General features: G+C 38.8%; 1 protein-coding gene across 1 annotated transcript in view; it reads right to left on the reverse strand.

Annotated features, from left to right (window-relative positions):
- The window catches only part of LOC139743058 (CYFIP-related Rac1 interactor B-like), a 77,014-nt gene that overhangs the window by 40,336 nt on the left and 23,071 nt on the right, over window positions 1–13,607 (reverse strand). Inside the window, exon 2 of the mRNA XM_071653566.1 lies at window positions 6,254–6,334. The gene's annotated coding sequence lies outside the window, so the exon portion shown is untranslated. The remainder of the gene's footprint in view (window positions 1–6,253; window positions 6,335–13,607) is intronic.

Genomic DNA, 13,607 nt, shown 5'->3' on the forward strand with positions numbered 1-13,607 from the left:
CCAAGTACAATGTACTTGTACGTTGCATGCAGAGTATTGGTTATCAATTGGCTGATCTGCTCACAACAGAACAAATGTTGGATTCTTCACAGAGATCAACATTTGAGTATGACTCTACTGATATTGAGTCCACTTTCTCAGGCTTGATAAGAGGCCACTGCAGGGCAACCTCACTATACTGAAAATTAAAAACCCTGGCTTTAAGGTTTCTTTTAATATCATCCATTTCTTTCCCATCATCCTTCCTATCCCTTTCACCAGTCCCTACCGCTTTTATACACAACCACCAACCCTACTAATCCCCTCCCCCCCCCAAAAAAAAAAGAAAAAAAAAAGAGAAAAAGTCAATAAATTCCCTGATTACCACTCGCATACAAATAAAATAAACAAGAGATATATTTCCATGGATGATGGAATGCTGCGGGAATATTATAGAAAATGCCTTGTAGGATTAAAAGCAGAAACAAAGCTGCCTTTTGCCTATAATTCAAATGCAAAAGAGAAACAACAACAACAAAAATCACCTGTCTCATAAACATTGGCATATGGCTCAAGCACTTGTCTGATCAACAATTACCCGAGCACTTTGGGATGCCATCTCCCTAAACCATACTAACATGATTCATCGGTTGTCGGTCCTAGAAATCACGAGGTGTGAGAAACGTGAACCACGGCTGCTGTGGACTCAGCGGCAAGAGGAATGTCTGTCGGTGATTTCTGTTTACAGTGGGATTCAATATCAAAGACTTTAATGTTTATAAGACATTAACCCTTTGCATGCCGTGTTTAATAGCCTTTGGAACTCAGTCTACGACTTGTCCACGTTGAACATTTTGCTCAAATGCACAACGATGGACAAACGGATTGTTATTAAATGGCAATATGCCACTATATGTACATACATTCATTCCATTTTTTCTTTTATTCATTCATTTATTGCTTCCATTTCCAGCAGAACATATAATATTTTACAGAAGGTGAATGCATAAATTACATCATAATGTATAAAACAAGGAACTTATGTTTGAAGTTGAAAGTGTCACGCTGAAAGTGTCATAGCCATGGTCCTGTCATAAAATTTACAAAATTTTCACAGCAAAGTTTGCAGTTTCTCTACAACATTGCTGCATACATGTACATTTCTAGCATCTGATGTTTCTTATTTAAAGAAATAGCATGTTTAATAGGGTTTTATCAGAATTCATAAACAAAGAGTATTAAAGTAGTATATTGACATGCACACTTTAAGCCAGGGCAACTGCATCTTTCTGATACCACTGCGCCAGTAAAATGAATGTCCTCTTGCCTGGTTAGATTATGGTGGGAATACAGCTGTTTGATGACAAATAATCTAACTTTCAGTAACTTTCATAATATGGGTCTTATTTAAATTCATAGATGAAACGTCTGTATGATTTAATAAGTACTCTGTTTGATAATGAAAGCTAACTTGTACATGGTATGGAATTTGCCTTTTAAAATCACAGGAGTTCAGTTCCTTCATCTCCCCCCCCCCCCCTCCTCCTCCTCCTCCTCCTCCCTCCCACCTTCCCATCACCCTTCTCCTTGAAATTTCTGATCCTTCAGGTCTACCACTACCCTCAGGCACAGCTGATTGGGTTCCATGTGCGCACACAACACTGAATAAATGGATGGTAAATTGGCTTTACTGCAATTTGCCACTCGCTATCACCCAACGATGACGTCCAAACGATTACTCACCATTATCCATCTATTGGGTTTTAACCCCCCAGCATTAGCTCCCCCCCTCCCATTCCTCCCTATCTAGGCAGTGTATACATCAACTTCATGAAGGGAAGCCGTGTGCTCGACAGTATAACTCCCACCGTCAAGTTTGTGACTCAAATTTCAAGTCAGATCGCATTTGCCTCCATCCCACACCACCCTTCCCCTGCTCCATCTCGACAGCTTTCATCAACGCCTTTTGAGAGGAGAGTGCCTACCGGACTCATTACGGCTCTTGTCAAGTTCCCGACTCAAATTTCTGCCGTGCCGTATTTGATTTTGTTACCACGCCAGTCCCCCCGGCGAGTTATGATCGTGACTGCTGTCGTGTCGCTTGGCAAAACCTGGATTGCTCATCCGACATATCTCCTTCCACTTCACTTTTATATGTTGCCGCCGTATAATCACTGCTCCCCACATGCATGTTGAGGAAGCCCTCAGAAAAAGGTACACTGTTACACATGCTGTGCAGGACATAATCACTCATCCACAATGGGCTTGTTGCATGATTACACTATGGTATTGGATCGCAGAAATCTGCGGGGCTTTCATATAAATATTAAATTAGAATGGCCAGTTCCTCTTTCAGACTTTTGTGCCACAAGGAAACTCACTTCCAGCTCTCTAAGATATGGACCATGCAAAGAACACGCCCGGTATATAAACATAATCAGGGATTGCATAAAATTTTATCACATCAAAGCATTAATTGCAAACAAATGAAGTCCTATAACACAGCATAGAAGGTGGTATGGGTGCACTGTGTTCAGCAATGGATAAAGGAACTACATACATTGTAATATACAGGGGAACATAAAACCTTGTATGATACACTGCCCAAGCTGCTGTTACACAAAGTACTCTTGTATCTCATGGTTTGTGCAAGATACACGTAGTGTTTGAATGACAAATGGCAGGAAATTTGGTGACATAAATTACATTTCGGCTATATGGACTGTAAAAATTGGCAAAATTCATAATAGCTCTTCATAAAAGTGATGTCTGAAAAGAATATGATTATAAAAGCATTATCATTGATACATCGATGTATACCAGAACACTGGAGAACGGAACACCATACACAGATCCTCTCATTGATCACAGGTACAGCACATACAAAATGTACTTCAACTGCCTTTACAATTTTGGGCAACTTGTGCTTTCCTTTGATCAGTCAAGGCAAAAGTGTGCGGAGTAATTGCTTGATGACAACAGACTGGAAATCAGCACTCTTTTGTGTTAAGTGCATGCACAGCTACAGCTGTACCTTCCTGTAATAATCCTCTCACAAATCTTCGTTACTTCACTTTCAACAAACTACTCTTTCTCCACTTTTACTTCCTTGTACGATCAAGTTCCAGGCCAGCCATACCCTTGAAGAAAACAACGACAACGGCAAAGCACATGCTATTCACTATTCATTACTACCGACAAAATTGCTAATTCCAATACAACATGTACCAGTCTTAATACCTGATTAGATCTGACTAGTACTACACAGTCATCAAACTCTTCTCAGCTAAACAGTGAGTTAGCCATGTACGTACATGTGTCTGCGCTATTCAAAGACCATCTAATACGCGATAAATCACACAAAATGGCGTACATATATGTGTACATGAAGAAGGAATAAATTGTGAAATTGGTGAGTTTGATTCATTCCTCAATTTAATCACACATACAATATGCCAAGTTATGTGATCTCAAATGGAGAAGGGGGGGGGGGGGATTCTATCCCATTTCCTACTGGTCCTCATTGGATAACACAAGTCCGCACAGCAGAATGAATGGAAAATATCCATTTGCAGTGAGGGCTAGCCATATTTTATACTGTACCTAAATGTATCAAACTACCACACAGTAATCAAACAAGAGGAACCCGAACTAGACACAGATATTTGTCGGTCTACTACACAAAGTGCTTTGAACACTGTTTCTTGCCAAGGTATTAAAGGGATGGTATACATTGTAGTATTGGTTGAGGTAGGGATTCAGCTTTTAACTTTTTGTGAGATACTTTAAAACAAATGTAGAAACCACTTCATGAAATGCTAAAGAGCATACAATTCTGTTAAAAATTTATTTGACAAAATCTGTTTTGAAATGGCTGAGATATTATATCCACAAACAAAGTATAAAAACAAAATGATCCTACTGAAAGATGGGTCCCATCTTTTATTTGAATTGCTTTGTTTTGGATTTCTCAGCCATTTCACAACCAATTTTCACCAATTAAACCTTGAATTCCTCTCTATAGAATTGTAGGCTCTATCAAATTTAATAAAAGGTTTCTCATTAATTCAAAGAATTGTCATTTAAAAAAAAACTTTGGAAACCCGAAACCCCGTCTCAATAGAAACTGTATCATCCCTTTAAAAATAAAAATTGAAAGAAAACAATTAAAAAAGCACCCACAAAACAAAAGATCTCTTTCCTCCCTTGAAAGTATTTTCTACAAAGATACTCAGTGCATTGCAATTTAAGGCAGGTTAAATCTTACTACACCCTGTGTTTAATTGGGGGGTATACAGCATCAAAACAATTAAAAAGTGAAACCTGGAATGTTCAATACAATGTGGACATCATTTGACACAGTTAGTAAAACCACTGTAAGGCCATCAGTTGAAATCAGGGAGGTACATTGTAGAATTCCAACACCCTGGTTGAAACTACAGCTGTAAAAGATCAAATACTACGACACAGCTGTAAAGACAAGTTGAGCACTCACAACAACTATTTGCTCAGAATATAATAAAGTTTTCTTTCATCACCAGAACTACAATGCATACAATACTTCCACTCTAGTTTCCATCACATATCACCAGGCAGTCAAAGAATTGTTTTCAGTGATCTCATACTGTAATACAAAGAAGTTTAAATATTCTATTGTGTAATATGAAACAGAAACAAGGTATCAACAGCAGCAAAGCACCTTTGTCTTCCTAATTGCGAACAACTTCTATGAAAGACGTAAAACAAACAGGGGCCCGATTCATAAAACTTGTCATCAGTGACAAATTGTCATAGATGTGACAAGCTACTGAAATCCTTGCATCTGATTGGCTGAGAGCAAATTTGTCATAGAAATGTGGCAGTTGTCACTGATGACAAATTTTATGAAACGGGCCCCAGGAATGTGCAGAGACTCCAATTCTCCCGCTTTCGACGGGAGATCTCCCGCCGAAAGCCCACTTTTGCAAAATCTCCTGTTCTCCCATTTGAAATTTAATTTCTCCCGACCTGGCTCTGTGTCTCCTGTTTGAAATGATTTCTTACTTTTTGTCTTCGTATACATTGAAAAATAAGCCTTTAGATAGCACGAGAGAGCATCAAGAACCCTAATTATTAGAGCTTCTAGGGCCCAAGCGGGCCCTGGAGCCCGGCCGCAAGGAACTTTGCGCTCGTGATATGCGCTTCGCGCACATCAAGTTGGAGTCTCCCGTTTGCTAGGGGTTTCAGGCGGGAGAATCTCCAGATCAGAAGGTGCTTTTAGGTTGGAGTCTCTGAATGTGTACATCTTGTGAAAAAACAACGGCTAGAAACCGACAAATTGTTGTTATTGTTTTTTGGCAAAGAAGGGCAGATACATGTAGAGCACCGACTGATGCTATTCTGTAACATGTATAGCAGCTCTCCTGTATGGTGTTCAATGCTTGTCCAGCCTTAATTAGTCTTGCATCAATCATTCCGCACTCGTCTGGGCTCATCTGGCGTCAGACGTGGGCTAATTTGGGTTTACTGATCGCCACCATGGCCGACTCCTCTACAGTGCGGCATCCCAGCCAAGTGGTGATCATTGGAGCATGACCATAAAATTCAACTGCTTTTAAAGCCACAATATTGCTATGAATGCCGAGTGTCTGGGGTTGTATCAAATTTGTCTCTTGTCTCATTGAAGAAGTAAAATTCTTTTAAATTCATCGGAGACCTACACACGCAATGTGCTTCTAAATCACCTCCTGAGGTAGTCAACTTCTTCAAACATTGACTTTGATTTTATTCCGACTTTGCTTCACAATAATCAACTATAATTCTGCTTCTTCTGTAAAAAGTACATCCTTCATAGTTGAAGATCACTATAAAACTGCAGAGTGGTGTGCATGCCATCATCATGGCACTAGAGAAACAGACTTTTAAATGTGAATCATGTGAACAAGGTGAACTGCGTTCACACATAGACAAAAAGCACTTTGTCCACTGTAATCTGCCTAGTCTCAAAGGGGTATTGCTATTAAAAACTCGAGTGAGCAACATGATTTTGACAGTATTTGTATATGAATAACAAATACAAGTTGCAGCTCTTGATTCTGCCCACAGACACTACTTTTTCCATCACAACTCTGCTCTGAAAAAGTATACAGTTGGTACATATTGTTCAGCACCTGGAGGTTTCTCACAGCATCAACCTCTATGGAATAGATCTCTTTATGGGAAACTGTTGCAGAGGTCAATATGACTGAGACTGAAACGAGCATGAATGAAGTGTTTATTACATTCTCTCACATACCTAGACGGAAGTTTCGCTCGTACTCAGAAGCCGATGGTCACTCTCTTGCCCGTGTCTGTGGTGAGGCTAAAAGATGAACACCTGCAGGACAATAGATACGAAAGATGCAATTTACAGTTTGATTAAAGATATCAATTTCATGTTGCTTTATACTGATCGTGCCAGTGACGATAAAATGGTTTGTCTATATTAAAGGGTTAATCATAATACACCATTCATACAAGGCTTGTATGCTAAAATTTAATGAACCGTTGAAATAGGTTTCTATCTACTCGTGTACTATTAGGCAGAATGTAATGCATTCGCACCAATTATTCCATAAACATGTTCTTGCTCCCTGTCAGATGCTTCATTGGTTAAAAATGAATACAGTTGAACCTCTCGTATCCGGACAAGTCGGGACCGGGGCTCATCCGGATAAGGGATTTGGCCGGATACGGGAGACTCAATGCTTTTTATGTGCATATACATACACATGTACTGATGTAGCCCATCGTAGTACCACATGTAGTAATGTGACTGCAACCTTTTCATTGTTACATGTGAGAGGACTCTTGAAAGCGCATAATCCGTCCATGTTCCAGAGACTCCAACCCCAAGCACCTTCTGATCTGGAGATTCTCCCACCTGAAACCCTCAGCAAACGGGAGACTCCAACTTGATGTGTGCGAAGCGCTAAATTCCCAGGGTTCTAGATGCTCTCTGGTGCTATCTAAGGCTTATTTTTTCAACATACGATAGAAATAAGTAAGAAATTCTTTCCAACGGGAGACAAAGAGCCAGGGCGGGAGAAATTAAATCTCAAGCGGGAGAACGGGAGATTTTGCAAAAATGGGTTTTCGGCGGGAGATCTCCTGTCGAAAACGGGAGAGTTGGAGTCTCTGATGTTCTTGCGATGATTTGGGGATGTTTGGGGATGTTAAAATGTCTGAAGGTAAGCAATTTGGAAGGAAATTTGATGTAAATATGTATGTTAATCATGTTGGAAGTAGACCATGTGTGTTTGTGTAGGAGTTCTCAAGGAGTTGGGAATCAACCTTTCCTCCCATAATTATCATTAAAAAAAAACAAATCACGGCGAGAATGCGTCCGTATAATAGAGAGATCCGGATAAAGGGAGGCCGGATAAGAGAGGTTCAACTGTACAAAGTGATGTTATGAAACATTTACAACATACATTATTTCATCAGTTCTACACTTGTATAACAGTAAACTAAGGACAAAGAGTACATGTACTGCAAATTTTAGAGATATTTCCAACAAACAAATACCGAACAATATGTCTCGTACATACATGTATTTCCATCATTTCTTATTCTAAAGTATTATACCTGATGCTGTAATGTGACATTTCCGTATTCTTTCGCTGTCATTGCCGTCAGTGTCATCATCATAATCATCACTATGATGATGACATTCTCATCATCCTTTAACACTGCAAACCTAAACCAAAAGTATCAATGCATTAAACATATCATCCACATGTACAATTTTTGTGATGGTTATCCTCTTGATTTGTCTTCTGTCCTACAATTGTGTATATGTTCTCTCTCTCTCTCTCTCTCTCTCTCTTGTTTGTTGTTGATGTAATTAACTGTCTCCTCTTCACAAAGTCCTGTAATAGTAGTGTCATTCTTAAACCTGTTTTCTTTATATGTACTATACCTGTATGATAGTTTTTGGGTTCTTGTTTTGTTTTGTTATTTCTTGTTAACACAATGATGTTGATGAGCCGCAAATCAAGGTCAGTGAGTGTGATATAACTGTACATGTAACTGGGCCCTGCCCACATGTACATTGTATATTGTCCCCATATAAATGGGGCAGTGCGGTACAGTCTGGGGGAAAAATATGCAGGTAGTGCTAGTGTCTCCAATTCCACAAAATAGTTGCAAACATGTGATCGCTTTATGGATCAAACAAAATCATTGGAATTGCCTGACGAACAGACAACACTGACTCTTTCTACTGAAGAGCACATTACTGCAGCCCAGGGTCAATGAGATCGTGGGAACTAGTTATATTGTATATATGAGGCACTCTTTTTTACATTTCCAATGGGATCTTTTTTTCATTTCATTTTAACGGCAGAGTACATGTACAGTGTATTTGCAGGAGATTGGTTAAAAAAAGTGATTCAGCAAATTATCAAGGCATCCTAATACAACACAAGATGCTTTCAAGGCTGCCTGGCTCTCATTGTAAAGGCTACTATTATATGTTTTTGTGTTTTACTTTGCCGAATAACTGGCCTAAATTGGCCTAAATCAATCAATCAATCAAGCAAGCAAACTGAATGCTTTTATGTTTCACTCTGAATAATAAATCAATTGCAGTTGATAAGATTATTAATGGTATCTTCATGGGTGATTAGCATATGAATAGTCTCTAATCATCAGTTGATTAAAAACTATTACAAAGTAATAAAACAAACGTAGCCTACAGATATGATGTTCACTCAATATGTTATAATGTGTTCCATGGTGTATAATATTTAACCGGAATCAGGATCAGTCCACTGCACTTTCACTGCACCAAGAACAGGTGAACAATCAGCAATGTCGAACATGAGACACGGCAATGGCAGTTTGACCGAATGGCTTTCTAGTCACTGTCCCTTGTTGAATGGACAGCTGGCTTTACTGGCAAATCTCTGTCAATAATACCTGGCTGACGGCAGTAATACCGCTACATGCAATTCACTCTAAAGACCTGGCCCCATAACCCACATTCAGCTCCCATTTCAAATTTGCAAAGGGAAGCGTGCTTTGTGTGGATTCGGGAACGGGGGATTTGTAAAATTACAGTGTGCATGTACTGTAAATCAAATACACATTCACTGCAGACCACATACATTGGAATAAAATGTTGTATACATTCTGGTACTGTGAGCTGTGCATGGAAATTCTCATAGCACTTGTACACACTGTGTCTTTTATACTGTAGGTTTTGACAAACAAATGTGACATTGGTATTGTTTTGTTCTGATGAACAATACAAGTGTTGACACAGACGTCTGTAGGACCTTGGCTTATTCTCAGCCACATATTGGGGAAAAAAAAGAGAGAATCAACATACATGTACCCATTTTATGTACAAATTGTATGTACTGCGTATGCCGATTATAGTCATCCTACATGTATCTGTGAGTTCATTCCACTTTGCCAGATATGCATAGAATAGTATCGATCTTACCAGAAAATCTGAAGTTCAGCTATGAATCCTGTGAAGGAAAATTCCAGGGGCCCGTTTCATAAAACTGTCATCAGTGACAACTGCCACATTTCTATGACAAATTTGCTCTCAGCCAATCAGATGCAAGGATTTCAGTAGCTTTTCACATCTACGACAACTTGTCACTGATGACAAGTTTTATGAACAGGCCCCAGATCTTCGCATCCAAGCAGGCTTTTTATGCCTAAAATTAATAGTACGTGTATGTCATCCACAAAAGAGCTGTTTCTGATCACGAAAACCAAATGATATGATCCATACAATGTATGATTTTTTTATATTTTTTTTTAACAGAGCAAAGAGTATAATGCATGTGCAATATATCACACATTGACATCATAATGAAATATCGCAGTGTAATGTATAATGTAAAAAAGTATTCATCAAAAAGTATTGTGGAGCTTCCCAATTAATACCTGTTATGTACATATAGTAGTACATCTGTACAGCTTTGTAAAGGAACTGCATGTGCAGTACTGGTTGGTTACTTTCTTACTATAAAAGTGAGATAATGAGAAACCTCTTATGAAATATGAAAGAGCATGTAATCTTAAAGGGGATGGCTAGTAACCGATCAGTGGGAATCAGTGGGAATGCTGAGGGATGATTGTTCCAATCCTTGTGGGATTCATTTTATAAGAGTACATTATATATCTACTGTTGTGTGAAAATTATTTGCTTCAGAACGGTCTCATATTCAAGTAATGTGCGGATTAATGCCCCGTCACTGACCAGGGACGCTCACCTGGAAACATTAAACTGCACGTTACTTGAATATGAGACCATTCTGAAGCAAATAATTTTCACACAAGAATAGATATATAATGTACTCTTAAATGAATCCCACAAGGATTGGAACAATCATCCCTCAGCATTCCCACTGATTCCCATTGATCAGTTACTAGCCATCCCCTTTAAGAAGGACTCAATGTTTATTTGATGAAAATTGGTTTTCAAATGGCTGAGATATCCAAAAAAGTGATAATAATAAAAGGTGACAGGCCAGGCCTTTTATTAGGATCTCTTTGTTTCACATCGTTTTGGGATATCTCAGCCATTTCAAAACCGATTTTCATCAAATAAACTTTTGATACCCCTTAGAATTGCATGCTCTTTGACATCTCATAGAGTGGTTTCTGAATATCTCGCAAAACGTTAAAAGCTAAAATCCTCACCTCAACCAGAACTGTACACACCCTTTAAAGTGTGTGGGAGAAAAAGATGAAAGCATTACACTGGAAAAAGGTCCTTCTTGTCTGGTTCAATATCAGCACTGGTACAACAGTATACACATACTCATGTGCATGACAATGGAACTTGTACTGTACATTCTAACCCCATTTATTTCAGCATTTCCACTGGATGTGTTTGCAATTATCGCTCAGGGTTTTAAATACATGCCCTGGCAACGTTTGCCCTCTTTGCGGCTCAGCACAGACCCAGGTCTGCTGACCCAGATGTGGTGTACCTGACTGAGCAATTTTCTTCCAATATGTGCTTCCAATCCGCTGGCCTGCGCTGGGCTAGAGAACCTCTGCAGTAAATTGAATGTGATAGGGCAAAGAACAGGAACCAACATCAGACACAACCGTACGCAGCTACAGCAGCTAGGCAGATTCAAATTGAGTGAATGCGAATTGACAAGCGATTGTCATTACTGTCAGGTGAAAGGCGTTGAGATTGATATGGGGAGTTGTTTCAGCATTAAGGGATGGGGGTGACGGAAGGGGGAAGATTTGGGGCTTTGTGACGATCAATTGGATGAGGGCATGAATGGCACACGGTGACAAATAAACACAATATCCCTGCTGCCACAATGCACTCTGATGGAATACGATGCATCAAGCCTTCCCCACCATGTAGGCATTTGACTTCTACAAGCCATTCCACAGTGGAAATGCAGTCAAAAGTTCACTTGCCTATTAAACATAAAAAGACCAGAACTACAGACATACTGACCATCCATATCAAATAAATTAGGTACTAAAGCATGTTGTACAGCCAGGTTGGTGTAAATGCTATTAACAAATGTACTGCTATACTTTCCATTTATCTATAATGTATAATGTATATCTTACCACTATATGTGTACCTGTATGTAGCAGGACAATTTATATCAAGCTGAAATTTGGCAAAATGACAGTCTGATATGAAAAGTAATAATGTTGACTCAAATTCCGGTGAGAATTATCTATAACAGGGAAGTTCAGAAAAGATTACACTCACCTTCACTACAGCTAAAATGCTTCCCTGGCCTAGTACAAACCTGTAATAATGCAAGGTACATTTGTCGCATACCAACTCCTTGCTCAGTCCAGTCACTTTAATTAAAGTGTAATTCTACATCACATTAAATTTGATTTTGATGAATGGAGTAATATCACATGCACAAGATGGTATCTTTAATACAGTTTTCTTCAAATTAGATACATGTAGAAAATGAAAGTTGTACAATGTAGAATGTTAAAGGTTCCCATGTTTTCAAAAGTTCATGATATTTATATAGTCACAACAACTGGCACAGGTGATAGCAGATGTCATAACTTCTATTGAATATGGATTCACAAATTTTCATCAAATTTCCTTTTGCTTTTCTTTGAAATTAATACAATTAAGATATACAGTATATGGGTCCCTTATATCAAATCTGTGGTCTTGTACAGTAATACTAGCAGGGCAACACTAACATTTGGGGGAAAGTGTTTGAATATGTTATTATCATGGACAAAAAACGTCTTTCATACTGATCGATAAAAATGGGAGAGTTGCGAGGTGCTGACATGATTGCCTTTTTCCGATTTGTGTGTATATGGAAACAATTTGAAATGTTTGAATTTCAAAGTACATATTCTTGGTACCTTTTGTATTCTTTAATACACAGTTGGTACTTTAGAAGACCAATTTTATCAAAACTGCAATCATTTTTTATTTTTCTGATTTTTACTCTATTCATCAAAGTCAACTTTAACTTCTTGTGGCATTACACTTTCAGTGAGAGCAAGGTGACAATTGAGGGTGATTGCGTGAGGCTTTCTGCCACAAACTTCCCTACCATCCGAGAACTGATTGTGGCACAGTACAGTGTAATAATATTGTGTAGCAGGAACAGAGTGAATCACTGACATACATCACTGTACACTGTGCATCCAAAAAGGGTTGCGATGCAACGTCTTAGTCGTGAACATGAATTTCCTCTGGGATGAATGGGTGAGGGGGGTGGGGCAGGAAATCTTATTACCTAATACGATGAGCGCATCCTCCATACATGCCCCCATCTGCACACCTCTGCTTCCCCCCTATGCCAATTCATAATTACCCTACATACTGTACAATGTAGGTTACCCCGTTCCATACAGGAACCTGATGGCCTGTGTAGTCTATGGGCATTTCAGAATTCAACATGGAACGGGTTAAACAGCCATAATGTGCAGCAGTACTATGCAATGCCTCTCTGGCACGGGAAAAAAACATGAAGCAGCATATAGAGTGAATGCTTGCATATCGATATGGAATACGAGCAGAGTATTTCATTGTACAGCCAATAGTCACAAACTACAATGTAATGTTGAAGTTGAGGTTGAAGTTGAAGTTGAAGTTGAAGTTGATGCTAAGACTCAATGTAAACTTTCACTTGAATAGCTTTCTATTTTGAATGATAAGATATTGTATTTAACAATCTTGGCGCATGTAGCTTTTTTTTTCTTCTCTTTTCTATACACCTTCCAACAGATGGTCACAAACTTATACTAGTAATCAAGTATAGAATACACTTTCAAATACTTTGTATGAAATTTGAATCAGTGTGAGTGTGTACAACTTATCAAACACAAAAAGATACAAAAGTACATAAATAGGATTCACACACTGTACTGTGATGCTGGCATACCAGATAAACATGTGCAAAAAGTATCACTCCAGAAATGATTTCTGCACAACTCTACAATCTGCAGGTCAAAGGTCAAAACTTGAAATAAAGGGAAGACCCAAAGATGTGTGTGTGTGTACAGGTATAATGAACCGTCAATAACACAAGCCGGTTACACATTCCTCTTAATACAAACTTGTACTTCCTTGACTGGAAAGTTGGTGCTTCATGAGAACACGGTCTTATCCTCGACAG

The sequence above is a fragment of the Diadema antillarum genome, unplaced genomic scaffold, assembly GCF_040938485.1.
Source record: "Diadema antillarum isolate AM-2024a unplaced genomic scaffold, OU_Dant_1.0 seq00001043_RagTag, whole genome shotgun sequence".
In the NCBI taxonomy this organism is placed as follows: Eukaryota; Metazoa; Echinodermata; class Echinoidea; order Diadematoida; family Diadematidae; genus Diadema; species Diadema antillarum.